Source organism: Ursus maritimus, unplaced genomic scaffold (genome assembly GCF_017311325.1).
Source record: "Ursus maritimus isolate PB19 unplaced genomic scaffold, ASM1731132v1 scaffold_3, whole genome shotgun sequence".
Taxonomy (NCBI): domain Eukaryota; kingdom Metazoa; phylum Chordata; class Mammalia; order Carnivora; family Ursidae; genus Ursus; species Ursus maritimus.
The window spans coordinates 53,874,848-53,888,314 of record NW_024425563.1 but is presented as its reverse complement, the minus strand read 5'-3'; the positions used below and the strand labels follow the sequence as shown (position 1 = coordinate 53,888,314).

Sequence of the window (13,467 nt, the reverse complement as noted above, 5' to 3'; positions counted from 1 at the left end):
GAATTAATGTGAATCAAATGGTAAAAAATAGACAAGAATAAGAAGGAAGCCTGAATAAGCCCAGAGATTAATGTGCAGGTGGCAGATCAATTTCCTGAGAACTCAAGGATGAAAGAAAAGGAAATAACATTTATTGAGCTTATTCTATGTACCAAGCACTCCGTTAGGTATTTTAGATATAAATTAATCGTTCTGTTGACACACGTTTCATTTAAATGTCACATATGTGCTTTCTAAAATAAAGTTTATGTTTTTGGAACAGCATTGGATTTTCAGAAGAAATGAGTAGTAGAGTTTCCATACATCCCACATTTAATTTCCTATATTATTAACATCTTATGTTAGTATATGTCTTACAAATATAGGTGTTTCTAAAGCCCTTAAGACTCTTAAGTCATTTATCATTATTGGGACAGATGAGAAACTGAGGCTTACAGAAATAATTCTGTTCCTCAATACATGTGACCGCTTTACCCACAATGCCACACAGCAACATATCTTATTGCTGAAATAAAGTGCACATCTAGTGAAAGACCTGGCTAGAAAAATATCTGTCTTTGCACTTGTACTCAATTGTAATATTTATATGTAGGGCCCTTTAATGTCCCTCAAGAATTTTTGCACATGATGTCATTTGATTGTTCAACAGTGTTTATGGATAAGTATAAGGAGAACAGCCAATCCCACCGTTGGGTCAGTTGTGACCATGCCACAATTTGTGTCTAGCAGGGTGCCCATGCAATGAGGTTTGGTTTTGACATTTTGTCTGCCTATTGAGTCAGGGTAGCACGAATGCCAAAAGCCTAAAAGATACACAAATTCTTCTTTCCTCATCCAGGAGTATATTTCTTCATCACATCTGTCAGTTACAGTGCAGTAGTATCACTTCTGCTTGAGTGCCCTGTATCAATTCACGGACTACTTTTTCTTAGAAAATCCAAGCCAACTCCTCTTGTTCATTAGGGAAGTTCCTGATGCTTTATCCTTCTATCTACTTATCTGACATTATTTGTTTCATACATAATAGGAAGCATTCCCTCAGATTTCTTTCCTCAAGTTTCTCGCTTTCATGATTTCCCCAGTTTAGGGACACACTCTCAAACAGGGATTGCACACTTATCACTTTTTGCCTCTTAGCCCTGTCTATATGCGCATGAAATAACATCTCATTAAGATGCAAACCGGGAATAAGACCTTAACTCTAAAATGCTTAAAAACAGAGCTACCCTATGACCCAGCAAATGCACTACTAGGTATTTATCCAGAGGATACAAATACAGTTATTCAAAAAGGCACATGCATCCCAAAGTTCACAGCAGTAATGTCCACAATAACCAAAATATGGAAAGAGTTCAGATGTCCATCAACAGATGAATGCATAAAGAAGAGGTGGTATGTATATATACACACACACACACACACACTGGAATATTACTCAGCCATCAGAAAGAATGAAATCTTGTCATTGGCAACAATGCGGGGGGGAGCTAGAGGGTATTATGATAAGTGAAATAAATCAGTCAGAGAAAGACAGATACCACATGATTTCACTCATATGTGCAATTTAAGAAACAACACAGATGGGGGGGCCTGGGTGGTTCAGTCAGTAAAGTGTCTGCCTTCAGCTCAGGTCATTGATCCCAGGGTCTTGGGAAGGAGCCCTATATCAGGCTCCCTGCTCAACGGGAAGCCTGCTTCTCCCTCTCCCTGCTGCTCCCCTTGCTTGTGTGCTCACACGCTCACTCGCGCGCGGGCTCGCTCTCTCTCTCTCTGTGCTCACACGCTCACTCGCGCGCGGGCTCTCTCTCTCTCTGTTTCTGTCAAATCAGTCAAGTCTTTAAAAAAAAAAAAGAAAGAAAAGAAACAGATGAACATAGAGGAAAGGAAGGAAAAATGAAATAAGATGAAAATTGAGAGGGAGTCAAACCATAAGAGACACTACTAGGAAGCAAACAGGGTTGCTGGAGGGGAGGGTAGGGATAGGGTAACTGGGTGATGGGCATTAAGGAGGGCACTTGATGTAATGAGCACTGGGTGTCATATGCAACTGATGAATCACTAAATTCTACCTTCGAAACTAATAATTAAAAAAAAAAAAATGCCTGTTTCCAGAACGTCTAAATGGATACTGCCATATCTTCCTTTTCTGATGATACTGCCTTATTTGTTTTATTCTAGTAGTTTTTTTTAATCACACTCCTAAATCTGTTCACATCTTACCCAAAAATAAGTCTTCAAAAGGAAGCTTACCTTCTACTTTCTTTTTATTTTGTTTTTAATGAAATAGCACATGAATTATAAAAATTCAAGTAGTCCAGTGGGCTTATGTTGAAAAATAGCTGTTTCCCCTCCCAACTTCCACCTAAACCCTTCTCGGCAGAGGCGGCAATATTCAAATATCTTTGCTGTTTTTCTATTCTCTTAAGACTTTCAAATTTATGCCCATATACTGTTTTAATTTTCAATTTTGAATAGTATTTATTGACTATCTAGAATTGAATATAAGGATTTGGCTAGAATATTATCCTTCTTTCTACCACAGAAAATAAATATTTAGGCCCAGTACAGTTGCCCCAGCAGGATTCACCATATTCACAAATTTATAAAAAAAACTCAATGTGGAGTTTTAATATTTTATCTCTATAATGTTCACAGGTGACACACGTGCTGGACAAGGATTCCTTTAATTCCTTAACAACTTTTTGTTGTTCTGAAGTTAGTAAATTACTTCCTGCTTTTATTTTGCCTCCCAGAGGGAAAGTAGAGGAATTTTCAAATTAAGAAATTGTTTGCCAGCAAATGCGCACCATGAGAAACACTATAGTAATGTCTTTAGATTGAAGGAAAATGGTGCCAACTAGAAGGAGAGAACTATAAGAACAAAGAGTGCCAGAAAGCATAAAATATAATATAAATACTATTTAAAATACCAACAATAATAGTAATAACAATAGTACCTTGTGGGGTTTATAAAATATGTAGAAAGAAAATGTATAGATGAGAACTGCACCAAAGTGAAGTATGGGGCACGCGGAGTTAAACTTCTTACTGTCCTTGAATGTGCAACAAGTGTAAAGCACTGGCTTAAGGTTTAATGTAGGAACTCATAGGTGCATCTGGTAACATGTAGAGTAACCACTGAGAGAATAATACAATGTATACGACCTAAAAGCTAATACAAGAAATAAAATAATACATCATGCTTAGTAGGCATGCAACGAGAAATAAGGGGAGAGAAAAGATTAGATCTTGGAGTACAAATAGCAAAAATTTGTTTTATATCCAACTATATCAATAATATTAAATATAAATTGACTAAATAATTCAATTAAAAGACAAATTGTTAGACTTGGATTAAAGAAAATGCAGCAAAATCCAATTCTATTCTATCTACTAGAGACATACTTTATTAGTGTGTCAATGTACTAACATGTTAGTTTCCTATTGCACCTCTAACAAATTATTACGCATTTAGTGGCCTAAAACTTTATTTATTATTTATTATTTCATAATTTGCAAGTTCAAAAAGTTCAAAATGGTTTTCCAAAGCTAAAACCAAGGTGTCAGCAGGGCTATATTCCTTCTGGAGGCTCTAGGGGACAATTTATTTCCTTGCCTTCTCCATGTGCTTCTAGCAGCTGCCTGGATTCCTTGGTTGATGGCCCTTCCATCTTCAAAACCACCAGCATAGCAACCTCAAGTCTCTTTTTGACTCTGCCTCACTGGCCTCCCTCTTTTTCTGATAAGAAGCTGTGTGATTATAGTGGGCACATCCAAACAATCCAGGATAATCTTCCCATATGAAGATCCTTAACTAATCACATCTGAAAAGTCCCTTGACACACTCATAGGTTCCCAGATTAGCTGAAGGGTAGCCCTAGAGTCATTTAACTCAACAGAAGACTGCATGAATGAGAAATATACTTTGTTGTGTTAACTGACTGAAGTTTCAAGAATGTTTACCAGCACCTAGTCCATGTCTCCTAATTCCCCACAAAGTAGAACACTGATATAACCTAAAGCCCAGGAATTCAATTGCTTGTTAGTATACCCTAGATTCCTTACACATGTGTGCCAGAGAAAAACAGCAAAAACATCAGATTCACATGATGTTATATATTGGAATTATAAGCATATATTTTAAAACAACATTTACCACATTTAATAGTGTGACGGTGTTCACATCATTAAATGTAGTGAACATAATTGACTTGAAAATATCCACAGGGAACAAAAAAATTATTAAAAATGGCATTGCAGACTTAAAAAGCAACTAAATAAATGTTTTAAAATAAATACACAATAACTCAAATGAAGGCAGTAATGGAGACATTTAACAGCAGTTTGGACACAAAAGAAAAGAGATTTATGAACTGGCAGGTATACAGGAAAAATGAGGCGTGACCAACCAAAGGACTAGGGGAATGAGGCAGAAAGTGCATAAAAGATGTGGAGAATAACCACAGATAGAAACAGTATCATGAAACTTCAGAACACCAAGAGAAAGACAAGTATTCAAACCAACTAGGGAAAACAAAACAACAACAACAACAAAACCCCCAGAACAGACACAATGCCTTCAAAATAATGCCGTCTCTGAAAGCCAGAAGTCAGTCAGATTGTATCTTCCATAGGCCAACAGAAAAGAACATTCAACCTGGAATTCTATACCCAAATAATTTAGCTTTCAAGAAGATGGCAAAATTAAGACATTTTCAGACGAAAGATAGAGTGCTCACCAGCAGCCCTCCCTGTTAGAAGATGGAGGAGGGTCAGTATCGTATCCTGCAGGCTAAGAAGGCACTTTGAGACGGAAAAACGGAAAAACGGAAAAAACGAAGCAAGCCACTCCATACCCTTCACACAGACTGGTAGGGAGGATCCGGCGGGCAGGCGGGCTTGCAATCCAGGTGACGCACCACTACCCTCCATGCGTCGTCTCTGCTGAGTCCCGCCTGCAATCCCCCGCTTTTATCGAGTGATGGGCAAGGTGGTGAGGTCACGAGGTAGTTACCTAAAGTGGTTCCTTCTGTGCACCACTTGAGGGAAGGTCAAAACAAGCCTTCCAGCCTTCTGGTGGTGGTGGTGGTGGGTGATACATTAACCTCCTTTAGGAGTAGAACACATAGCCCCAAGGGGGGTGGGTGCCCCGGCAAGGAAGAGCTCGAATTAGAGCTGTCAGCGCTCCCACACTTACTGATGAAACTGCTAAAGGGCATGCTGTAGGGGGGGAAAGGAAGTGATTCCAGATAAACGCTCTCAACTGCAAGAAGCGATTAAGCGCAGAAAAAGTGGTTTCATATGTGGGCAAACGTAAACATCGATTGTATTGAACAAAAATAACAATGTAGAGTCTCTCAAAATTTTTGTAAGGATTTAAATTGTATAGAACACATTCTCTTACCACAATGGAATTAAGCTAAATACATTTCAAGGCATTAAAATTAAGTTGGTAATTTAAAAACATACTTTTAATTAACAAAAGAAATTATAATGGAAATTAGAAGTTAGAGTATTACAACTGAATCATGAGGCAAGTATCGTACAGTATAAGAAAACTGTTAAAAATTGTTAAAGGGGATTAAAGTAATACAGGAAAAGTCATAGCCTTAAGTGCATGTTTTTTAAAAAATAAGAAAGATTGAAATTAAGGAACTAAGTAACCATCGAAAGATAGTAGTAAAATAACAGCAGAATAAGTCCAAAATGACAAAAGAACTTGCAAAGCATGAAATAAAAACAGTAATAGCAGAAATTGATGAAGAAAGTGAAAAACTAACTTACAGAATATAAAGGAACAACAAAGCCAAAGGTTGGTCCTGAAATTGGCAAACCTGAAGTGAGAGTAAGTCAAGGAAAAAAAAAAAGTCACAAATAACCAATATCAGGATGGGGTGAATGTTAAATTGATAAGAAGAGGTTATTAGTAAAAGAATTCATATTTTTCAAATTTGTAGAAAAAATAACAATAGTAAATCTGAATATCCTTACTACCATTAAAGAAAAAGAATCACGGGTTTAATATCTTCCCACCAAGAAAACTCCAGGACCATATGGCCTCACTGACAAGTTCTAATAAACATTCACAGAAGAAATAACTCCAATCTTACGTGAATCTTCCCAGAGAAGAAAAAATTAATGAATAACACATTCAAATTCATTTGATGAGGCTAGTAACACCTTGATATTAAAAAAAAAAAGTTAGAAGGGAAAATTAGAGTCCAATTTCACTTTTGAACACAGTTGTATAACTCATAAGCCAACAATACAGTAATATGTAGAAAGGATATTATTATGAAAAAGTGTGTTTTATTCCAGAGGAGCATTAGTTTAACATCGGAAGATCATTAGATTGACATTAGAAAATAATTGAATGTATTTTGTCACAAAAATAGGTCAAAAAGAGAAAATTCATAGGATTATTTTGATAGATGTTGACAAAACTTTGATACAATGTTAACAACTCTCAGAAACTAGAAGGGGATAAAAGGAAATTTCCTTTATCTGATAAAAGATATATACAATATCATTTAGAGCAGTGCTAAAACTTCAATGTTGTCGACATGTCAAAGGCCTGCCCCTTAAGATAGGGTTCAAGAGAATGCCCGCTATCTCCCGTGCAACATTGTATTGTAGGTGCTAGGCAGAAGGAGAAGTAAATCAAAAGAGCAATGGAATATGTGAGAATTAGAAATGAAATGAAACTGTCATTATTTGTGGATTATATGATTGTGTAAAAAGAAAAGCCAAAGGAATCTACAGAAATATGATTAGGCTTGATAAAAATTAAGCAAGACAGTTAAATTCAAAAATTAAAAAAATTAATATACAAATATCTACCAGTAATACTCAGGAGATGAAATTTTGAAAATATAACATTTGTAAGAGTATCAACATATATGTTAAGAAAGTAGGCAAGATCTCTATGTAGAAAAATTATAAAACTTCATTTCAGAATATTTAAGAAAACCCACATAAATGGAAAATCCATAAATTGATATATTGAAAGACATATTATTGTAAAAATGGCTATTATCCTTAGGTTTATTTATAGACTCAACCCCTATCAAAATTCCAACAGGGATTTTTGTGGAATTTGACAATAATTATAAAAAATTAATTGAAATGCAAAGTGTCAATTGTATCTATGACCCTCTTAAAGAAGAGAATGAAGTGAGAAGACATGCTTTAAAACTACTAAAAAATAAATCCATAATATTATTGTTGCATGTAGACAGAAAGACTTAGGAAAAAATAAAATTAATTAAAGTGAAGTTTAATTTAATTTAAAAAGGTTAGAAACAAAGCCACTGCTTATATATGGACAGTTGACTCATATGAATAATATGGAAAACACAAGCTTTTAAAAAAATCATATTGGGATAAGAATACTAAAAAATAAAACTATTTTACCTCTAATTCACACCAGGCACAAAATTAACTCCAGGTGGGTTATAATCTTAACTATGAAAGTTAAGCTTATATAAGCAAATATCTTCATGATCTTATTAAGAATATTTTTAAGGAAAGCACAAGAAGTGTTACTATGAAAGGGGTAAATAAACACATTTGATGACATTGAAATCAAGAATTTCTATTCCTTAAAAAAAAAAAAATGAATTCCACCCTAAGAATTAGAAGACAAGTCACAAAATAGGAGAAGCTATGAAACACATATCAGATGAGGGTTAGTATCAAAAATATCGTACATTAAAACACAAATCAATTTGAAAAGGAGTATAATTCAATTTAAAAAATAAGAGCAAGATTTGAACATGCTCCTTCTACATGAAATTAATGTCATGGCCCAGGAGAGTCCTAATGTATGTCGCATATCGTGGTTTAATAGTTAATAATGAATCCTTTATTCTCAAGAGCATATCCTAAATAATATGTTCACCACATCTTTCAATCTTTTATTCTCAAACCCATCCTTTATCCCTAACTTCTGAGACCTCTGAAGCCTCTAATTAGAGAGGCTCACTGCCTGTATGCAGAATGAGTCTTTTGTTTTTACTGGGCTTCTCTGTCTGCAGGTTTCACCTTTTTGTTTTTTTAGTTTCCCATTTCATAATATGCTGCCCTCTGTCTCCTTTTCTCTTCATCTTTGTGAGTTTATAATAATTTCTTTACCATCATTGCAAGGATGGTACTCCTTTACTATTATCTGTTATTCATGTAAATGCCTAGTTGAAATCATATGCACTTTAGAAATCCTTCACAATGAAACAGAAGATGGTGATATCTTCTTGAAAAATAAGATTTTTGTTCTTCATCTTCATAAATGCACTTTTCCTTTTTGCATATTTGATCCCATGGATCTGTTGACCTTCCTATTTAATTGCTTTTTATACACTGAGTGGGAATGAATGTCCATAAAACAGGAATGTGTGCCACATTAACAAAATTGTTGGGATTTTGATTATGAGCCTGATGTATAAACTGAGGTCTGCTTAGTTTGTTACAGTCTCTATAACCAGAGATCTGTTTTGAGATTCAGAAAAATGTGCTGTTTGCACAGTCTTTCTTTCCTCCTCCTGATTTTTGTTGACAATAGCATTAAAGACAGGAACCTAATTAATTTCTTAAAAGCTTCTTCTTCTTTGAGGACATCAGTCCAGAATCCAGGGGCACATAATAATTTGCTGTAACTATTTTGTCAACTGAATGGGGGCAGGAGCCATGTTTTAATCATTTTTGGATCTCTAACACCAAAGGAGGGCCCCATAAATGTTTGTATTTGAATAGATATTTAAAATGACTATTTTTTGTTCCCTCATTGACTAGAAATACATGTGCCCTTCTAACTGAGGGTGATGTAATGACACTGTTCTACTTCCTCCCTCTGTTTTTATCACTTTGGTAATCAAGGCAACCATATGAGATGACTTGCCTAAAAGAGAAATGTAGTCGTATCAGCATTTCACTTAGCTTTGTGAAGGGTATGTCTTTCCTAAGAAAAACTTTGTGTGAACTGATAAGCTCCTTAGATGACACTTTCATAATACTTTCTTTTTCCTCAGAAAAAAGATAGAAAAATAAAACATTGCCAGTTCCTAGGTACCTCACTTCTATTTTTACTGGCATAATAGAAGGATCATAAGAAAGTGTCGTTGATGAGGGAAAGAGATAACGGCTTTCTATCTACCGACATTATATTCTGAGATTCAAACAGTCCTGAGCCTTAAATTGCAGTACCTGAGCTCACAGAGCGAAAATACGTCTGTCTCTAATAACTTCACAGCAGTGTGTATCCGTGAGGACATTTTCTCATAGAGAGTCTTTGAGGCAGGCCCGGAGTAGGATGAGCATCTTTACTTGAAATCCGCTGAAATTGAGAACAAGGAAATTTAAATAACATGACTAAAATTGCTTTGCCTATGGTGGGGCTGAAATTAGAATGTAGATCTCCCAATTCAAGGTTGAACTACCCCCACTGGGCCTGGGAGGAATCCAAGTACAGTGACAGAAAATAGCTTTTGCCAACTTCACAGTATCTCTGACTGCTGGGTGTACAAGGAACCCAGCCCCCTTCACTGTGCTTCCCTGAGAGGGAGCAAGACTTCAATGGTACAATCTCCACTTTTCCTTGGATAATTTCTATCCCTGTAGAATGAACAAATGGGAGTGACCTGTAAGGACCCTATTGGTATGGTGCCAGGGGTAGAAGATGAGAACACGGGAGTTAGTTTGTGTCTAAATGGAAGTGATCAGGGGTACTAGGGTGGCTCAGTAGGTTCACAGACCAACTCTTCATTTTGGCTTAGGTAATGATCTCAGGGTCGTAAGACTGAGTCCCAAGTCAGGGTCTGTGCAAAGCGAGGGTCTGCTTGAAATTCTCGCTCTCCTCCCTCTGTCCCTCCTTAACCACATGGATTCAAAATAAAATAGTAATGAATTAGTATTATGCTTGAAAGTTTACCACTTAGTTTTTACATACATCAATTTATGTTATATAATCTTCAAAACATTCCTATGTGGCAGGTATTGCTGTTTCTAATTCTGTAAATGAATAAATGGACTCAGAGAAGCTAATAACTTGCTTATGACCATCCAGCCACTGAATAGTGAAGAAAGTAAGAATAACAGTCTTAATAGAGATCTTAAATTTGCATCTTTTATTTCCTTTACTTTTTGCAATAGGGAAGGGCAAAGAGGGGAGTACCAGAAGCAATTGTGGTTACAGCAATGTGGGAAATTCAAACAAAACATGATAGCTCGGTGTGTCTTCAGCGCTAAGAGGAAATTGTGCTTAGTATCAAGCCAAGTTGGGTGTCACCATTACAAAAGAAGTGGAGAAAAAGAATCATACACACCAGCCCGGACAGAAAATAAATCATCCCAGTATGCATATATTTGGAAAGTTCTTCAAAACCAGTTGCTCCAATGGCTTCCAACTGTAGGAGTGTTATCTAAAACTTGTTGAGTAATTACTTCATCTTAGAGACTCGATGCTTCCTAACTGTATGACATGCTTCTTAAATGATGAAAATAAAGATTTCAAAAAAGAGAAAACTTGTGAGAGCACGTGAGAGAAAAGGGCCGTAGACCCATCTAGGTAAACACCAAAGGCTCCAACACAGGCAGAGAAAAGAGACCATCCAAAATGCCAATGAAGCAACTGGTGTAAATCAACTAGGTGGATCTTCAATGAACATCTACAAATAAATGTGTATTTAGGAACCACACTGTTAGCTATACCTGTTAGGATTCAATACTGAATTAATACCTACCATTTTTATAGGGAAAGTCTGATACATATATCTGGGCTGATTAAGTATTGGAAGATTTTACCATTTCTATCTCCTATTTTCAAAATTTGTACATGTCTGCTCATCCTGGCCCTTGTTTCACGTTATTTTTTTTTCTCTAGTGTTTGCTTTCTCTAAATAGCAACAGCTACTGTATTTTAAGCTCTGGGCATTTTGTTGGATAGTTTTAGACAATTTCTCATTAATCATCACACTAGCAAGTTATTATACTCATTTTACAGACAAGACTGAATCTCACAAAGGGTTAAGTAACTTGCTCCGTTTAACATGGTGGTAAAAGCAGATCTAGGATTTCAATCCAGAACTAAAGTCCTTGAAGGGGAGCCAGTATCTTTTATGTATCTTCCATATCAGCAGTACCTACATTAGTATGTGCACTGGAATCATCTGAAAAACTTAAGAATAGTTTCCCACTTTCTACCGCCTGGAAATTCTGATTCAGTTGGTCTAGGATGGAATATCAGTCTATGTTTTTCACAAATCCTTTGGCATGATTCTTACACAGCTGGTTGAAAGATGTGTTATTTAGGGTCACCATATCAATGCCTTCCATATAGTAGGGCATAACTATATATATTTTACATTTTGAAGTAAATTCCAGATATTGACCTGAGGCTTCTTTGTGTCTCATAAGATTTAAAGATTCTTTTGATGGTGGGACGTGACACATTGACAAAGGATAGATGAAAGGCAGAACTCTTGGTTATTTTCAGCTTCAGAAGAGACGTAGGTTCAGAGGACTAACAGCACGCTGGAGCTGTGGGAGCAGTTTATGGATGGCAAGCGGGGTGGGTTGCTAGGTTTCCGGGGTTCCCTATGAATTGGCTAATTTGAATAATTGTGCCTAGGAGCTGTACCTAGTTGTATGGTAGCTGGCCACAGGGTGATTAAGAAGAATGCACAAGGGGCGCCTGGGTGGCACAGCGGTTAAGCGTCTGCCTTCAGCTCAGGGCGTGATCCCCGCGTTATGGGATCGAGCCCCACATCAGGCTCCTCCCTGTGAGCCTGCTTCTTCCTCTCCCACTCCCCCTGCTTGTGTTCCCTCTCTCACTGGCTGTCTCTATCTCTGTCGAATAAATAAATAAAATATTAAAAAAAAAGAAGAAGAAGAAGAATGCACAAGGGGTACCTGAGTGGCTCAGTCCATTAATTGTCTGCCTTTGGCTCGGGTCATGATCTCAGGGTTCTGGGTGGAGTCCTGCATGGGGCTCTCTGCTCAGCGGAGAGCCTGCTTCTCCTTCTCCTTCTACCAACCCCACCACTCCCCCATGGTCTCTCTCTCATAAATTAAAAAAAAAAAAAAAAAGAAGGCACAGTAACCTGGAGTGTGAAAGCCAGATAAGAGAAGTGGTTGAGGGTGAAGATTTAATCGAATGCTCAAAAAGGGGAACAAACTGGCCTCTAGCCAAGCCCTCAAAAACTGGGTCAAGACAACACAATTAAAAACAAACAAACAAAACAAAACAAAACAACAACAACAACAAAAACTATAATATACTTTGCTCCTTAGGATTATTCAAGATTGGTTCAGACTTCCAATTCACAATTTATAGCTAGTGAAATCCTCACCAATATGCCTCTAGTTTCTAAATATAAGACAGTAAAGTAGGTGAGTGATGCCTTCTGGCCCTTTCTGGCTCCAGCTTCTAACAACACTGAATTCTTACTCTTCATGCTAGGTTTTGAATTTATCATCTGTCCTGGAGTTAACCTCAGCACTTTGCCTTGCTTTGCAAATTAAAAAAACAAAAACAAAATCATAAATGCATTCAGACACACAGACACACAAATAAAAGCACTTACAGAAGGCATTGTGTGTGTAGCACACTTTGATAAAGGCTTGGGGTTTAAATTAAAAGAAGTTTAGGGGCGCCTGGGTGGCTCAGTCCATTAAGCGTCTGCCTTCCGCTCATCTTGATCCCGGGGTTGTGGGATTGAGCCCCTGGATTGGGTAGGGGTCCCTACTCAGAAGGGAGTCGGCTTCTCTCTCTCTCCCTCTGCCTCCCCCCTTCCCCCCCCCAAAGTGTGCTCTCTCTCTCTCTTTCTCTCTCATAAATAAATACATATATCTTTAAGAAAAACAAATAAAAGAAGTTTAAATTGCTGCAGCAATAACAGTTTACCAATAGTCAATAGACATTGCTGCTTCCAAACTTTTTGGGCAATTTCAAATGTTGCCCAGGCGTTGGCCCTTTTTCCTTTAACTTTCTCCTCTCTTCTAAGGCAGAGGGGCACAGTTAGCTCTTTCGTTTCCTGGGCTTCCTCCTAATCCTCTTCTCGTGGTCTCCCATTCCACTCTATGTAATTTATCCGGGTGTTTTCCTAAAGAGAGAATGTTTCTACTGGTGCCCACTATTAACATTAATATTTATTTTCACTCTGCTACTGAAGACATTTGCCTTCTCATGGGAAATCATTTCACTGAAAGATGTCATGTAAGGTCTTTACTTAAATTATCCCCCTCCGTATGTTTTGATAATATTGTTTTCCGTAATAATTATAAAATACTTACCCTGATTTCTACTCAGTAGCCTCTGGGAATAAAATAGACCGGCTAGAGTGCGACTATTGTCCTATCCACTTTCATCAGTAAATTCCTTGCGCACTGGAGACCATAGTGGCTTAAAACTGATTTCACTGAAGTCTGTTTCACAGTGCAGGGCCAGAAGAAAATAATGACTCAAAAAAATCAAAT

General features: G+C 37.0%; 1 protein-coding gene across 4 annotated transcripts in view; it reads right to left on the bottom strand.

The window, feature by feature from the left end:
* TMEM196 (transmembrane protein 196) overlaps positions 1 to 13,257 on the bottom strand; it is a 216,320-nt gene extending 203,063 nt beyond the window's left edge. For 3 of the 4 annotated variants that reach the window (XR_005838579.1, XR_005838580.1, XM_040644213.1), the window contains exons 1-2: positions 11,902 to 13,257; positions 9,199 to 9,328 (exon numbers count right to left, since the gene is read on the bottom strand). The gene's annotated coding sequence lies outside the window, so the exon portion shown is untranslated. Of the gene's footprint in view, positions 1 to 5,784; positions 5,835 to 9,198; positions 9,329 to 11,901 lie in introns of all 4 variants that reach the window. The other variant, XR_005838578.1, reaches the window with a different exon arrangement.
* Between the last annotated feature and the right edge of the window lie 210 nt (positions 13,258 to 13,467).